Consider the following 18,211-nt stretch of genomic DNA (forward strand, 5'->3'; position numbering starts at 1 on the left):
TGGACTGCAGCATGCTAGGGCCTCCCTGTCCATCACCAACTCCCGGAGTTTACTCAAACTCTTGTCCGTTGAGTCAGTGATGCCATCCAACCATCTCAATCTCTGTTGTCCCCTTCTCCTCCTGCCTTCAATCTTTCCCAGCATCAGGGTCTTCACATCAGGTGGCCAAAATATCCCATTCTATTGCTTTCCTCTATTTCTTTGCATTTTTCACTTAAGAATGCTTTCTTCTCTTTCCTTGCTATTCTCTGGAACTCTGCATTCAGTTAGGTAACTCTTTCCCTTTCTCCTTTGCCTTCTGGTTGTCTTCTTTTCTCAGCTATTTGTAAAGCCTCCTCAGACAACCACTTTGCCTTCCTGCCTTTCCTTTTCATGGGGATGGTTTTGGTCACCACCTCCTGTACAGTGTTAGGAACCTCTGTCCATAGTTCTTCTCTCTACCAGATCTAATTCCTTCAATCTGTTGGTCACCTCCACTGTATAATAGCTGTATGATCTATTGGTTTTTCCTACTTTCTTCCATTTAAGCCTGAATTTTGCAATAAGGAGCTGATGATTTGAGTCAGTGTCAGCTCCAGGTCTTATTTTTTCTGACTGTATAGAGCTTCTCCTTCGGTTGCAGAGAATGAAATCAGTCTGACTTCAGTATTGACCATCTGGTACCGTCCTTGTGTAGAGTCGTCTCTTGTGTTTTTGGAATAGGGTGTTTGTTAGGACCAGTGTGTTCTCTTGGCAAAGCTCTGTTAGCCTTTGTGCTGCTTCATTTTTTATTCCATTTTGTACTCGTTAATAGTATGTTTAGATTTTCTATTGATTTATGATTTATTCATTCTTGGTAGGTTGTATATTTCAGGGAAGTCTATCCATCTCTTCTAGTTTATTCAATTTTTGGTGTATAATTGTTCATAGTAGTGTCTTACAATCCTGATCCTTTGTATTTCTGTTATCAGTTGTAATGTTTCCTCTTTCCTTTCTGATTTTTTTTTTAGAATCTTCTCTCTTTTTATGTTAGTTTCTTTCTAAAGATTTGTCAATTTTGTTAAGTTTTTCAAAAAATAACTGTTTCATCTTTTCTGTTGTTTTTCTGGCCTGCATTTATTTCTACTCTGATTTTTATTATTTCTTTTATTCTGCTAACTTTGTAGCCTTGGGCTTTCTTACTCTGGACTTAAAAAAATATGCACTCCTAATTGGATCTTTGTTACAGATGAATTGCTGTTTAATACAGTAAGTCATCTCAGAGGCCACTGTGATATCAGAAAGATGGTAAAGTCAAAAGTTGTGAAGTAGAAAATCCCACTGCTGTGTCAAAAGCAGTTCTATGGTTCACTGCCCTTAGGGACTCTATCCTCAAGCAAAGAGATCTGGTGAAAGCTGCAAGGGAAGAATCCCAATGTAATGTCACAGAACTGACTGATAGATGAAGGTAGAAACCTCAGGGCCCCAGAGACCCAGGAGATCAAATAGAAGTATGGACGTTAACTTCAGTGTTGAGATGACTTTGGCCAATTGTGGTTTGCTTGGCTGTTAATTTCCCTGCATGAATCCTAGGAAGTGTTTCATTAAGAAGTCTATGAGGAATTCTATCTTTATCTGCCCTTCTTTCTGTCTGGAGCATTTAAAGACCTTCATCTTAATCCTATTTCAATTAATGTTCAATGAAATTGTATTTGAAGTGGTTTTAGTTTACCATAACACTTTGTAGTGTTCCTTTGAAAAATCTGCTTCTAGAATAAGTTATTTGAAAACTGTGCTTCTGGAAGAGGAGAAATAAAATTTTCATCTCACGGTCAATTTACATTTCAGTGTTTTAAAAAAGCTGTGCAGAGTACATCATGCAAAATGCTGGACTGGATGAAGCACAGGTTGAAATCAAGATTGTCAGGAGAAATGTGCATAACCTCAGATATGCAGGTGACACCACACTTATGACAGAAAGTGAAGAAGAACTAAAGAGCCTCTTGATGAAGGTGAAAGAGGAGAATGAAAAAGCTGACTTAAAACTCAGCATTAAAAAAACTAAGATCATGGCATCCATTCCCATCATTTCATGACATATAGATGGAGAAACAATGGAAACAGTGAAAGACTTTATTTTCTTGGGCTCCAGGATCATTGTGGACTGTAGACTGTGAAGGCAGCCATGAAATTAAAAGATGCTTGCTCCTTGGGAGAAAAGCTATGACAAACCTAGACAGTGTATTAAAAAACAGAGATATTACTCTGCCAACAAAGGTTCATATAGTCAAAGCTATGGTTTTTCTGGTAGTCATGCATGGATGTGAGAGTTGGACCATAAAAAGAAGGCTGAGCACTGAAGAATTGATGCTTTTGAACTATGGTGTTAGAGAAGAGTCTTGAGAATCCCTTGGACTTCAAGGAGATCTAACCAGTCAGTCCTAAAGGAAATTAGTCCTGAATATTCATTGGAAGGATGGATGCTGAAGCAGAAACTCTAATATTTTGGCCATCTGACGAGAAGAGACAACTCATTGGAAAAGACTCTGATGCTGGGAAAGACAGAAAGTAGGAGGAGAAGGGGATGATAGAGGGAGAAACGGTTGGATGGTTTCACTGACTCAGTGGACATGAGTTTGAGCAACCTTCGGGAGATGCTGAAGGACAGGGAAGCCTGGCATGCTACAGTCCATGGGGTTGCAAAGAGTCAGACAGGACTGAGTGACTGAACAAAAACAATGTTTCTAGAAATCATGTTTTAGTATCAAATGCATCTTTAATTTTTAATGTAAGATAATGCCAAAGGTAGGGTCTATGATTCCGGTTTTCACTAAATGCAAAATTTTCCCAGGATAAAGCAAATGCCTATATCAAGAGAAGCCATTTTAATCCTCATTTTAAGCCCTTCAGTAGTGTTATTGGCCATATGAAAAAGTTACGAAGTCAAGTAGCTGTATGTGTTCTTGGGTAAATTAGTCTCTTTGAAACTTAGTTTCTTCATACATCAGAGGGTGCCCATGGTGATAGTGAGCATACTACAGTACCTGTTCAGTTCCCCTTTCTTCTTTTTTTGTTATGACATTTTTAAAGGAGCAGTTTTAGGTTCACAGCAAAATTGATGGGAAGGTACAGAGACTTTCCATTTCTCTCCTGCCCCCACACTTACATAGCCTCTCCTGTTATCAGCATTTCCCACCAGAGTGGTGCATTTGTTACAGCTGATTATCTGACATTGATACATCATCACCAGAAGTTTATAATTTACATTATGGTTCACTCTTGATATTGTGCGTTCTGTGGGTTTGGACAAATGTATTATGGGATGTATCCATCATTATGGGATCATTCAGAGTATTTTCACTGCTCTAAATCCTCTGTGCCCCACCTGTTCTATCTTACCTCCTGCCACCCCTTGGCAACTCCTGTTTTTCTTACGTCTCTCTAGTTAAATGAATATGCAGCCTTTTCAGATTGGCCCCTTTCACTTAGGATTATGCATTTAGCTTCCTCCATGTGTTTTCATGGCTCAATAACTCATTTCTTCTTCATTTCAGTTAGGTTAGTTCGCTCAGTCATGTCTGACTCTGTGACCCCATGAATCGCAGCACACCAGGCCTCCCTGCCCATCACCATCTCCCGGAGTTCACTTAGACTCATGTCCATCGAGTCAGTGATGCCATCCAGCCATCTCATCCTCTGTTGCCTGCTTCACCTCCTGTCCCCCATCCCTCCCAGCATCAGAGTCTTTCCCAGTGAGTCAACACTTTGCATGAGGTGGCCAAAGTATTAGAGTTTCAGCTTTAGCATCAGTCCTTCCAATGAACACCCAGGACTGATCTCCTTTAGAATGGACTGGTTGGATCTCCTTGCAGTCCAAGGGACTCTCAAGAGTCTTCTCCAACACCACAGATCAAAAGCATCAATTCTTTGGCGCTCAGCTTTCTTCACAGTCCAACTCTTACATCCATACATGACCACTGGAAAAACCATAGCCTTGACTAGACAGACCTTTGTTGGCAAAGTAATGTCTCTGCTTTTCAATATGCTATCTAGGTTGGTCATAACTTTTCTTCCAAGGAGTAAGTGTCTTTTAATTTCACGGCTGCAGTCACCATCTGCAGTGATTTTGGAGCCCAAAAAAATAAAGTCTGACACCGTTTCCACTGTTTCCCCATCTATTTCCCATGAAGTGATGGGACCGGATGCCATAATCTTACTTTTCTGAATGTTGAGCTTTAAGCCAACTTTTTCACTCTCCTCCTTCACTTTCATCAAGAAGCTTTTTAGTTCCTCTTCATTTTCTGCCATAAGGGTGGTGTCATCTGCATATCTGAGGTTACTGATATTTCTCCTGGCAATCTTGATTCCAGCTTATGCTTCTTCCAGCCCAGCGTTTCTCATGATGTACTCTACATAGAAGTTAAATAAGCAGGGTGACAATATACAGCCTTGACGTACTCCTTTTCCTATTTGGAACCAGTCTGTTGTTCCATGTCCAGTTCTAACTGTTGCTTCCTGACCTGCATACAGATTTCTCAAGAGGCAGGTCAGGTGGTCTGGTATTCCCATGTCTTTCAGAATTTTCCACAGTTTATTGTGATCCACACAGTCAAAGGCTTAGGCATAGTCAATAAAGCAGAAATAAATGTTTTTCTGGAACTCTCTTGCTTTTTCCATGATCCAGCAGATGTTGGCAATTTGATCTCTGGCTCCTCTGCTTTTTCTAAAACCAGCTTGAACATCTGGAAGTTCATGGTACACATATTGCTGAAGCCTGGCTTGGAGAATTTTGAGCATTACTTTACTAGAGTGTGAGATGAGTGCAGTTGTGCGGTAGTTTGAGCATTCTTTGGCATTGCTTTTCTTTGGGATTGGAATGAAAACTGACCTTTTCCAGTCCTGGGCTACTGCTGAGTTTTCCAAATTTGCTGGCGTATTGAGTGCAGTACTTTCCCAGCATCATCTTTTAGGATTTGAAATAGCTCAACTGGGATTCCATCACCTCCACTAGCTTTGTTTGTAGTGATGCTTTCTAAGGCCCACTTGACTTCACATTCCAGGATGTCTGGCTCTAGGTGAGTGATCACACCATCTTGATTATCTTGGTTGTGAAGATCTATTTGTACAGTTCTTCTGTGTATTCTTGCCACCTCTTCTTAATATCTTCTGCTTCTGTTAGGTCCATACCATTTCTGTCCTTTGTCAAGCCCATCTTGCATGAAATGTTCTCTTGGTATCTCTAATTTTCTTGAAGAGATCTCTAGTCTTTCCCATTCTGTTGTTTTCCTCTATTTCTTTGCATTGATCACTGAGGAAGGCTTTCTTATCTCTCTTTGCTATTCTTTGGAACTCTGCATTCAGATGCTTATGTCTTTCCTTTTCTCCTTTGCTTTTTGCTTCTCTTCTCTTCACAGCTATTTGTAAGACCTCCCCCGACAGCCATTTTGCTTTTTTGCATTTCTTTTCCATGGGGATGGTCTTGATCCCTGTCTCCTGTACAATGTCATGAACCTCTGTCCATAGTTCATCAGGCGCTCTGTCTATCAGATCTAGTCCCTTAAATGTATTTCTCACTTCCACTGTATAATCATAAGGGATTTGATTTAGGTCATACCTGAATGGTCTAGTGGTTTTCCCTACTTTCTTCAATTTCAGTCTGAATTTGGCAATAAGGAGTTCATGGTCTGAGCCACAGTCAGCTCCTGGTCTTGTTTTTGCTGACTGTATAAAGCTTCTCCATCTTTGGCTGCAAAGAATATAATCAATCTGATTTTGGTATTGACCATCTGGTGATGTCCATGTATAGAGTCTTCTCTTGTGCTGTTGGAAGAGGGTGTTCGCTATGACCTTGGCAAAACTCTGTTAGCCTTTGCCCTGCTTCATTCCGTATTCCAAGGCCAAATTTGCCTGTTACTCCAGGTGTTTCTTGACTTCCTATTTTTGCATACCAGTCCCCTATAATGAAAAGGACATCTTTTTTGGGTATTAGTTCTAAAAGGTCTTGTAGGGCTTCATAGAACTGTTCAACTTCAGCTTCTTCAGCGTTACTGGTTGGGGCATAGACTTGGATTCCCGTGATATTGAATGGTTTGCCTTGGAAACGAACAGAGATCATTCTGTCATTTTTGAGATTGCATACAAGTAGTGCATTTGGGACTCTTTTGTTGACCATGATGGCTACTCCATTTCTTCTACGAGATTCCTGCCCACAGTAGTAGATATAATGGTCATCTGAGTTAAATTCACCCATTCCAGTCCATTTTGTTCGCCGATTCCTAGAATGTCGACGTTCACTCTTGCCGTCTCCTGTTTGACCACTTTCAATTTGCCTTGATTCATGGACTTAACATTCCAGGTTCCTAACCAATATTACTCTTTACAGCATCGGACCTTGCTTCTATCACCAGTTACATCCACAACTGGGTATTGTTTTTGCTTTGGCTCCATCCCTTCATTCTTTCTGGAGTTATTTCTCCACTGATCTCCAGTAGCATATTGGTCACTTACTGACCTGGGGATTTCCTCTTTCAGTATCCTATCATTTTGCCTTTTCATACTGTCCGTGGGGTTCTCAAGGCAAGAATACTAAAGTGGTTTGCCATTCCCTTCTCCAGTGGACCACATTCTGTCAGACTTCTCCACCATGATCTGCCCGTCTTGGATGGCCCCACATGGCATGGCTTAGTTTCACTGAGACAAGGCTACGGTCTGTGTGATCAGATTGACTAGTTTTCTGTGATTATGGTTTCAGTGTGTCTGCCCTCTGATGCCCTCTTGCAACACCTACTGTCTTACTTGGGTTTCTCTTACCTTGGATGTGGGGTATCTCTTCACAGCTGCTCCAGCAAAGTGCAGCCGCTGCTCCTTACCTTGGATGAGGGGTATCTCTCACGGCCGTCCCTCCTGACCTTGAATGTGGAGTAGCTCCTCTCCGTCCCCTGCGCCTGTGCAGCCACTGCTCCTTGGACGTGGGGTAGCTCCTCTCAGCCGCTGCCCCTGACCTCGGGTGTGGGGTAGCTCCTCTTAGTGTTGAATAATAGTCCTTTTCCTGAGCGTAGCACCATTTATGTATCAATTACCCTACTGAAGACAATTTGGTCGCTTCCAAGTTTAGCACTTATGAACAAAAATCCTATAAACATCTCTGTGCAGGTTTTTGTGTGGACATAAGTCCTCAGCTTTTTGGAGGTAAATACCAAGGAGTGAAATTGCTGGATTATATGGTAAGAGTATATCTAGTTTTGTAAGAAACTGCCAAACTACCTGACAAACTGTCTATACCATTTTGTATTCTCACTGGCAATGAAGGAGAATTCCTATTGCTTCACATCCTCATCAGCTTTGGTGTTGTCAGTGTTATGACTTTTGGCCATTTTAAATAGGTATATAGTGGTTCGGAGAAGGCAATGGCACCCACTCCAGTACTCTTGCTTGGAAAATCCCATGGACGGAGGAGCCTATTAGGCTGCAATCCATGGGGTTGCTAAGAGTTGGACACGACTGAGCGACTTCACTTTCACTTTTCACTTTCATGCATTGGAGAGGGAAATGGCAACCCACTCCAGTGTTCTTGCCTGGAGAATCCCAGGAACGGGGGAGCCTGGTGGGCTGCCGTCTACGGGGTCACACAGAGTCGGACACGACTGAAGTGACTTAGCATAGCATAGCATAGCATATAGTGGTTTCTTATAGTTGTTCTAATTTGCATTTCCCTGATGATATATAATGTGGAGCATCTTTACATATGCTTATTTGTCATCTGTGTATCTTCTTTGGTGAGGCGTTTGTTAAGGTCTTTGGTCCATTTGTAAAAATTATTATTATTGTCTTTAAAAAATCTTTGTGTATTTTGGATAATAGTCCTTTATCAGATTTGTCTTTTGCAAATATTTTCTCCCAGTCTGTGGCTTGTCTTCTTATTTTCTTGACTGTGTCTTTCACAAAGCAGAAGTTTTAATTTCAATTTTAATGAAGTTCAGCTTATCAATTATTTCTTTCATAGACCATGCCTTTGGTGTTGTATCTAAAATGTCATTGACATGCCCAAGTCTTTCTGGGCTTTCTCCTATGTTATCTTCTAGGAGTTTTATAGTTCTGCATTTTACATGTAGGTCTGTGATCCATTTTGAGTTAATTTTTATGAAGCATGTAAAGTCTGTATCTAGATTTTTTCTTTTTGTTATGTGGATATTCAGCACCATTTGTTGAGAAGACTATCTTTGCTCCTTTGTCAAAGATGAGTTGACTATATTTATGTGTGTCTATTTCTGACTCTATTCAGTTCCAGTTTTTTCCTCCTATAAATTCCTATGCTGTATTCTGTCACTAGCCCGGAGGAAAGGGTTAGCTTTGTTTATGATACTGAGTATGTTGTCCAACTCCCATGTCACTGTTTTCAACATAGTATACTATATATATTGTAAAGGATCATCACTTAGTACTTATCAAATTTCCACCAGAATTCAAGGTCCTTGATGAAATATACAAGTAGCATGGTTGTTCTCCTTAAGAAACCAAAGTTCTAACAGGAAGAAAAATATCCTCAAGAGCATCTTGTGTCTACTTTTTCTCCCCAAATTATCTAGATTGTATGAGGCAGATAAGGATTTTTCAGGAATACTTAAAGAGAGGGACAGATTCTGTTTCTTTTTCTTTCTCTGCCTATTTCTTTCTGTATTTTGTCTCCATCTGTTTGAATCTTTGTCTTGCATTTACAGTAATATTCCTCTTGTGAAACATTTGCATATGTGGATTTATTTCCAAAAAACTTGTCCTAAAACTGTAAGGCTTTCAGTTCACATTTTATATAAGCTTCAGTCAGCATTCATATAAATTTGTAATTACTCTCAATGGAGACAATTTTAAAAAGACATACCTGGGAGTTGGGAGAATAAGGAGGAGGAAAACCAGGTAGCAAAGCAGGAGTAGGAGTTTTTGCTGTACATCCCTGGGTAAGAGCCAGGAAGCTGAGCCAAGGTGCACCTGTGCCAGAGGGCAACTCTCCTGCTTGTGAGCAGGAGGAGGGAGCTGGCAAGGTGAGAGAAACAGTTGGAGCTAGGGCTTGGGGTACTGAGACCTTCTGATATATTTCCAGCCTGGAAGGATCATAATGGCAATAAGGCAGGAATAGGAAATCTGAGAAATGCCAATTTAGTATAGGATAAGATAAATAATTTATAAACTGTTTACTCAGAAAGTTTTCATCTAAAGGTTCAGACTGTTAGTGGCCTACTCAATACTAGTGTCCCTTATATCCTTAATAAACAGAACCTTCTCTTTGATCAAAGTGGCAGTACATCGATGGAAAACTGCATTACCCAGCATCCTCTGCAGTTAGGGGTGGACATGTGACTAATTCTGGCTAATGGGTATAGGGGAAGTTACTGAGTGGGGGCTTCATGGAAAGTACCTTCAAAAGGGGGCTAATGCAGTCTGCAAGCTTCTTTTGCCCTTCCCCTTCCTGTCTGAAATAGAGTTGTATGGAACTCCCTAGTGGTCCAGTGGTTAGGACTCTGCTCTTGCAATGCCAGGGCCTGAGTTCAGTCACTGACTGGGTCACTAAGATCCTAGCAGTGTGGCCAAAAATAAAAGTGGTGAATGTGGTGAATCTTGAGCTTAGAATACATGTGCTAAGGATAGTAGAGAGAAAAATTGGAAGCTGAAATACTAATGGCATCCTGGTGCTACCACATCAGCTAGGGAATTAGGGAATGCCTTTTTCTTTCCTTTTATTTTATTTTTTTAACATCTGAGAACAGCCGTGTCAAAGATGAATGTAATTTCTAATGGAGAGAGATCCTCCATCTCTTAAGCCATCTTTAGACATGGGAAGGAGAAAGTTTCCAGTCTGAGTCATAAAATCATAAAGGCGTTTAAACTTGAATATAGGACCAGTTAATCTTTTTCTTTCAGGTTAGAACTCTCTGTTTTTCTTTGAGATTATTAAAAAAAAAAACCCAAGTACTAGTTAAAACAAGACATTAAAACTAAAGTGTACAAAATGAAAAGTGAGAGTATCTTCTAATTTCACCCTCCAGAGTGTTAACTGTTAACTGGGTTCTGTATTTTTCAAAACATCTTCTCTCCCTCTTTATAAACATATATATATTTTGTTTATATATAAACATATATATAAAACATATATAAACATCTATATAAAACATAAACTAATTTAAAAAGTATTCTTGATAAGCATATTTTGTACAAGGAAAATAAATTTGTAAACCTCTTGAGAGGAGAACATGATACTGAAAAATGATTGTGACATTCAATAAATGCAATTAACTACCAGTCCATTCTGAAGGAGATCAGCCCTGGGATTTCTTTGGAAGGAATGATGCTGAAGCTGAAACGCCAGTACTTTGGCCACCTCATGCAAAGAGTTGACTCATTGGAAAAGACTCTGATGCTGGGAGGGATTGGGGGCAGGAGGAGAAGGGGACGACAGAGGATGAGATGGCTGGATGGCATCACTGACTCGATGGACGTGAGTCTGAGTGAACTCCAGGAGTTGGTGATGGACAGGGAGGCCTGGCGTGCTGCGATTCATGGAGTACAAAGAGTCAGACATGACTGAGCGACTGAACTGAACTGACATGGGGAGTATTATACCATGTTAAGATATGTAGAAGGTCACTGATAGTCTCATTTTGCTGAATGATGATTTCAAACCCAAGTTCCTCAGTGTCAGCACATAGCGTGATTTTTTTTTTGCCCAAGGTAGTTTCCTTGTACCTTGGTGGGAGGTTACTGTTCCCAGAAGAAGGGCAGAATTCTGAGTAGGTAATAATTTGGATTCTCTATTTTCTTTTGCTCTGTGAAATAAGACTGCATTTTGTTTGACTTGTACCCCTCAAAGCTAGCATTGTTATTGTTTAATTGCTAAGTCATGTCTGACTCTTTACAACTCCATAGTCTATAGTCTGCCAGGCTCCTCTGTCCATAGGATTCTCCAGGTAAGAATACTAGAGTGGGTTGCCATTTCCTTCTTTAGGGATTTTCCCAGCCCAGGGATCAAACCAGAGTCTCCTGTGTTGGCAGGTGGATTCTTGACCACTGAGCCACGTTGGAATTCCCAAAGCTAGCACAGAACCTCGGAGAAGGCAATGGCACCCCACTCTAGTACTCTTGCCTGGAAAATCCCATGGACGGAGGAGCCTGGTGGGCTGCAGTCCATGAGGTCACTAAGAGTCAGACACGACTGAGCGACTTCACTTTCACTTTTCACTTTCATGCATTGGAGAAGGAAATGGCAACCCACTCCAGTGTTCTTGCCTGGAGAATCCCAGGGATGGGGGAGCCTGGTGGTCTGCCATCTGTGGGGTCATACAGAGTCGGACACAACTGAAGTGACTTAGCAGCAGCAGCAGCATTGGACCTAGTATAAAATATGTCTACTGTGTGTTTCTGTCAGTAAGAGTTCTATTCAGAAAATGAGGAGAACCAGACAGAGGTAGAGAAGCCCAGGAAAGAGTTCTGATTATTGTTCTGAGACAGGAGTGGCAGTGAGAAAATCAAATTGGGACACTGAGAAGATAAAATTCATATAGGAGTAATTCCTTCTGGAGTTCCCTTTTTTTTTTTTTTTTTTTTGTGGCCAACTATATAAATATGTATGGGCTTCCCTTGTAGCTCAATTGGTAAAGAAGCTTTCTGCAATGCAGGAGACCCAGGTTCGATTCCTGGGTTGAGAAGATTCCTTCAAGAAGGAAATGGCAACTCACTCTAGTATTCTTGCCTGGAGAATCCCATGGACAGAGGAACCTGGCAGATTACAGTCCATGGGGTTGCAAGAGTTGGGACATGACTTAGCAACTAAACCACCACCACCCTATGTATGTATATATGCATGAGAAACTATACACATGCAGAGGACTCTCTGCAGATCAGAGACTCTTTACTTTCAGTATCCAATTACATCAGCTCATCTGGTAGTTGATTATTGGTCTATTTTTGTGTTCTATGTTACAGCTATACTTCTACTCTCTATCCCCTGCCTTCAAGGCACATTCTTAATTCTTTTTTTTTTTTTTCAAGATAATTTTATTTTATTTTATTTTTTAAAATATATTTTATTTTATTTTTTAACTTTACAATATTGTATTGGTTTTGCCATATATCAACATGAATCCGCCACAGGTATACATGTGTTTCCCATCCTGAACCCTCCTCCCTCCTCCCTCCCTGTACCATCCCTCTGGGTCATCCCAGTGCACCAGCCCTAAGCATCCAGTATCGTGCATCAAACCTGGACTGGCGACCATTCTTAATTTTTACCTGGCTTTTTACTCAGCAAATTATTCAGTAAACACGCAACAGTAAGTTACCACCCATGTTTCTACAGAATATTTTGATTTTTAAAAACATCTCATGTAGTTAATACTAAGTTTTTAGAGCAGACCATATAGGTGTAATTCCATCTTGCAAGAGCGAGAAGGTTAATTTCAAGTTGGATAGACTTTTTTAGTTTTTCATTAATGAGTTCAATCCCTTTTTTATATCAGTGAACTTTTCATATTTCTTGGTTTCTGTGGGTTCATGCTGAGTTAAAAGAAATTTCATGCCACCATTCATTCAACAGTTTTACTTTTCCATTTTTACTTAATGTAGCAGAAAAACACAGAATCTTTCAATCTTGGAAACCTGAGACATCAAAGGACATTTGATGTTCATGGTTTGAATTTCATGATTTTAGAAGAAATTGTTCCCTAATGAAAATGGTTCAGAATGAACTGCTTAAAAATGTAGCAATGGAACCACTCTGCATGTATTCAAGAAGCTGCTACATTCCATTTGCAGATTTATATTCATCATTTTAATTTAATATTTAAGAGAGTTTAGGGGTATCATCATCTCTCAATGTTTATCTTTGCTAAAAAGAAATCTGAGGACTTCCTGGTTGGGTTGACGAAGTATATAATGAAAGCAATTCTTTCCAGCAAATGGCTCTCAGAGGCCATTTGAGAAGACAAAAATCAAAAGCTATAGGAGGTATCAGTATCAGTTCAGTTGCTCAGTCATGTCCGACTCTTTGCAACCCCATGGACTGCAGCATGCCAGGCTTCCTGGTCCTTCACTATCTCCTGGAGTTTGCTCAAATCTGTGCCCATTGAGTCGATGATGCCATCTATACATTACATTCTCTGTCGCCCCCTTCTCCTCCTGCCCTCAGTCTTTCCTAGCATCAGGGTCTTTTCTAATGAGTCAGCTCTTCTCACCAGGTGACCAGAGTATTGGCGCTTCAGCATCAGTCCTTCCAATGAATAGTCAGGGTTGATTTCCTTTTTTTTTTTTTTTTTGTCCTGGATTATCTATTTTCAACTTGGAATCAGTTGTATGATGTCTTTTTTTTTTTTTTTAGGGCAGAAAGCTGGATTTCCCTGAATCCTCTTCTCTCTTCTAACCCTGAAGCTGGGTTAGAGTTCACCAGTGAGGACAGATCAGAAAGAAGAGGTGGGGCCATTATTTACTCTCTAAGGAGGTGCTGAGGAGGAAATAAAGACATGACATTTGAAGCAGCCTTTTGGGGAGCCTCTTGTAAGACATTCAAGTCTGTGCTATGCTGCTGCTGCTAATCACTTCAGTCGTGTCCGATTCTGTGTGACCCCATAGACAGCAACCCACCAGGCTCCCCCATCCCTGGGATTCTGCAGGCAAGAACACTGAAGTGGGTTGCCATTTCCTTCTCTAATGCATGAAAGTGAAAAGTGAAAGTGAAGTCACTCTTAGCAACCCCATGCATGGACTGCAGCCTACCAGGCTCCTCCATCCATGGGATTTTCCAGGCAAGAGTACTGGAGTGGGGTGCCATTGCCTTCTCGGAGTCTGTGCTATAAGCATGGCTTTTTAGCAGTGAATTTCCTAAGTTGCACTTCTTCAGCTCTTTCACCTCTGACTCCTTGTGTTAAACCCTCCATGCTTGCAGTATGTAGAGTGGCTACTGTTTTCTAGCCTTAATCTTGACTGACATGCTTTTCATGCTGGTTACCTCAACTTTATTGGAATATCAGATTTCCTCAATTCCCTAACATTTGGCCACAGAGGTTGTTGGAATTCTCCAGGATGATGGCAGAACTTAGAAGAAGTTCAAGAGCTAATACATAAAGTTGCATGAATAGGAAATTGGGACATGGCAACTTGAGGAAAACCAGAAGGTGGTGTGGGGCTACAGAAAAGGGTTAGGACGTTCTGAGCAAAGAAACCTGAGATCTGGGTCACAGGACAAGTCTTGTATCTTGTGGCTCAGATGGTAAAGAATCTGCCTGCAATGTAGGAGACCTGGGTTCAATCCCTGGGTCAGAAAGATCCCCTGGAGAAGAGAATAGCTACCCACTCCAGTATTCTTGCCTGCAGAATACCACGGACAGAGAAGCCTGGTAGGCTACACTCCAGGGGTTACAAAGAGTTGGATACGACTGAATGACTAACATTTCATTTCACTAGATAGTAAGAGACCAGCCTGAGAAATTTACCTCCAAAGGTAAATATTTACATTTCAGAAGAGGAATGAAACCTAGTATCATGGAGATATTCCAGAGATTGTTAATTCGTAGATGCTTAACTTCTTCCTGGATCTTCCCAGGTGGCATTAGTGGTAAAGAACCTGCCTGCTGATGTAGGAGATGCAAGAGATGTGGGTTTGATCCCTGGGTCAGGAAGATTCCCTGGAGAAGGGAATGGCAACCCACTCCAATATTCTTGCCTGGAGAATTCCACGGACAGAGGAGCCTGTTGGGCTGTAGTCCATAGGGTCACAAAGAGTTGGACATGACTGAAGTGACTTAGCACACATGCATGACTTCTTCCTGTAGACATTTATTTATATTTCAAAGGACCAGAACTCAGGACTCATTCTCTTCTCTCACTCAGTCTATATTAGGGAGAAACATTTTTTCTCTCTCATGAGGGGAAGGGGACAGCTGCTCTTATCCTAGGTAAACTCACAGATTCATGTTTTGGGTTCCTTGCCTATCATATTGATCCTAGTACAGGTATGCTGACATCTGGTTCTCAATACATAGCCCCAATGAGAAGAATTGAGACAGAGGAGAACTGATGTGGTTATTGCTATAAGTAATATAATAACTCTGCTCCGGAAAACTCGTGTATACTTTCAGGATAATGTGAACAAATATAGATACCAAAAACTTATCAGGTGCTAGAATCAGATGGTTTGAGCTTCAAGGGTGGCAGTGGAGGTTTTGAAATACAAATAAGAACAACTTGGAGAAAGCCCCAAGGAGGTTGCCAAGCCTGATCTCAGGGATTGGGGAGGATAATGGCAATGAGCAGTTTCCTTTTGAGGGCTATGGGAGAATTTTGTACAATCAGTTCAGCTCCAATGGAAGAAGTCTTACTGAATGAGAGGCTTCAGATTTCAAATGGATTTTTTCCTCATCTTTACTGGGAAGGAGCATACATAGTGGTAACAATTATGCCATTTGGATTAGAAATGCAACTCCACCCATTATTCATTTAGACAGTGTTTATTGAGCGTGTATTATGTACAAGGCTATTCTGCTATGTGCTGAGTTAGAGGGATGATCTCTGCCCTCGTGGAGCTTACAGTCTACTGCAAAAACCAGACGATGGAAGCAAACAAAGGAGTAATAAATGTGATGAAGAAAAATAATAATGTGAGAGAAAATAGAGATGACCAACTTTAGATTGAGTGGCCAGGAAAGGCTGCTCTGAGAATGCAGCAGTTAAGCTAAGGTCTGAAGGAGGGGAAGGAGCTGGCTACATGAGAAGAGGGGTGTGAGCTTCCCAGGTGGAATAACTTGATTTGCTAGCTGGATGTGAAATGCAACCCCTCAGAGGTAGTCTGAGTGAGGTATTTAACAGTTGGGGGCATTTCTACACTGGTTTGTGGTTGGCTCTGTTTCTTCAATCTGTATAAAGGAGATAGTAACACCTACCGCCCAGGCAGGAAGCTCTGCTGTCCAAGAGAGACTGATCTAGAAATGGCCTCCTTCCCCCAACTTTGTGGTTCAGGTAAACTCTGTTTCTTTTCTGAAGGTGAGTGACCATCATATATCAGGAGGAAGTATCTACTGTTTGTTGTTCAGTCACCCAGTTGTGTCCAACTCTTTGTGACCCCACGGAGTGTAGCTCGCTAGGCTCCTCTGTGCATGGGATATATACATTAGGGAAGTTTATCTGGAGGTAAGGGGGAGTGACTACAGGTGAGTTCTACTGCTATCCAAGGTCTTGATTTCTGATAATGCCTTCCTCCTTTAGAAGAAAAATTGAAGTAAGGAAATTTCAGCCTTAGTACAAATGCAAGCGGGAAAGAATTTTTGAAGGCTCTTCTCTGGGTCCCCCATGGTGCATATGACAGTCCGTTTCACTTATGCCTGAGGCTGCTTTGACCCGGGTTTCTGGGGCCATCTCCGGTGACATGTCTGACTTGTAGGCAAGCAGGCAATTGTAGTCTGGGGAGGCTTGGAATGGGAGAGGGGCAGAGAGGTGGAGTTATGTGATCTTCATCTCGGTATTTATTTCTAGAACTCTTTGACTCAAGGGTTGCTATGAATGCATTCATTTTCCTCACAATAAAGCAGATGTGGAGTGGGATTGGGGACTAAAGCAATTGATTTTAGGAGTCTAGGCAAGGCTGGAATCAGAGGGAATTGCTGCTGTGATGTATACACTGATAAATCAGGAAGTAACTTGGCATTTGTAATGATTTCTTAACTATAATGCTGTAGACCATACCTTATTGGAGTCACAAGTCCCCAGGAAGTGTATTTGTTTCCTGTTTTGATCAGATAAGTAGTATCTCTAATGATCATGATACAATGCATAAATCTAACTTTGAAAAGATTAGACACTGGCTTTTATAATTTTATTGCTGCTGATTATTTTGAGGAAGAAGGAACTCTCAATAGGGTAAATGGGAAGCAATAATAACTCCCCTGGCCAGAATCATTCATTTACTGAATGTATATGAAAAGAAAGTACAAAAAGGTCTCCTAGATGCACTTCACATTCTCTTTGTTAGTTTTCTCCATTGCTTCTTCCCCTTATTGTCTCTGAGTTCTTCGAAATTCAAATGCATCACTTCTAAAATTGTGATTTGCTTCTCAGAATTGAAGGCTTTAAAATTTTCCACTTGTTCAGAATCTAGAAAAATGGTACAGATGAACCTAGTTTCAGGCAGGAATAGAGACGCAGTCCTAGAGAACAGACGTGTGGGCTCAGTGGGGGAAGACGGGTGGGATGAACTGGGAGATTAGGACTGACGTATATACAGTACCATGTGTAAAATAGATAGCTAGTGGGAACCTGCCATATAGCACAGGGAGCTTAACTTGGTGCTCTGTGATGACCTAGAGGAGTGAGATGAGGCAGGGGGTAGGCGGGATGAGGCAGGGAGTGGGTGGGAACAAGGACCAAGAGAGAGGGGGTATATGTACACATATACCTGCTTCACTTCACTGTACAGCAGAAACCAACACAATATTGTAAAGCTATTATGCTCCAATATGAAGAAATTTCTACTTCTTCAGAAAAGGCAATGCCAAAGAATGTTCAAACTATTGCACAATTGCACTCATCTCACATGCTAGCAAATTAATGCTGAAAATTCTCCAAGCCAGGCTTCAACAGTATGTAACCCGAGAACTTCCAGATGTTCAAGCTGGATTTGGAAAAGGCAGAGGAACCAGAGATCAAATTGCCAACATCTGTTGGATCATAGAAAAAGCAAGAGAGTTCCAGAAAAACATCTACTTCTGCTTTATTGAATATGCCAAAGCCTTTGACTATGTGGATCAAAACAAACTATGGAAAATTAAGAGATGGGAATATCAGACCACTTTACCTGCCTCCTGAGAAATCAGTATGCTGGTCAAGAAGCAACAGTTAGAACTGGATATGGAACAATGGACTGGTTCCAAATTGGGAAAGGAGTACGTCAAGGCTGTATATTGTCATCCTGCTTATTTAACTTATATGCAGAGTACATCATGTGAAATGCCAGACTGGATGAAGCACAAGCTGGAATCAAGATTCCCGGGAGAAATATCGATAACCTCAGATACGCAGATGACACCACCCTTATGGCAGAAATAGAAGAACTAAAGAGCCTCTTGATGAAAGTGAAAGAGGAGAGTGAAAAAGCTGGCTTAAAACTCAACATTCAGAAAACTAAGATCATGGCATCTGGTCCCATCACTTCATAATAAATAGATGGGGAAACAATGGAAACAGTGACAGACTTTATTTTCTTGGGCCCCCAAATCACTGCAGA

The 18,211-nt window shown here is 41.1% G+C and overlaps 1 long non-coding RNA gene across 2 annotated transcripts in view; it reads left to right on the plus strand.

Annotated features, from left to right (window-relative positions):
- The window catches only part of LOC123333430, a 102,030-nt gene that overhangs the window by 67,628 nt on the left and 16,191 nt on the right, over positions 1 to 18,211 (plus strand). For both annotated transcript variants that reach the window (XR_006550803.2, XR_006550804.2), the window contains exon 2: positions 13,319 to 13,410. This is a non-coding gene — a long non-coding RNA (uncharacterized LOC123333430). The remainder of the gene's footprint in view (positions 1 to 13,318; positions 13,411 to 18,211) is intronic.

Source organism: Bubalus bubalis, chromosome 4 (genome assembly GCF_019923935.1).
Source record: "Bubalus bubalis isolate 160015118507 breed Murrah chromosome 4, NDDB_SH_1, whole genome shotgun sequence".
Classification (NCBI taxonomy): Eukaryota; Metazoa; Chordata; class Mammalia; order Artiodactyla; family Bovidae; genus Bubalus; species Bubalus bubalis.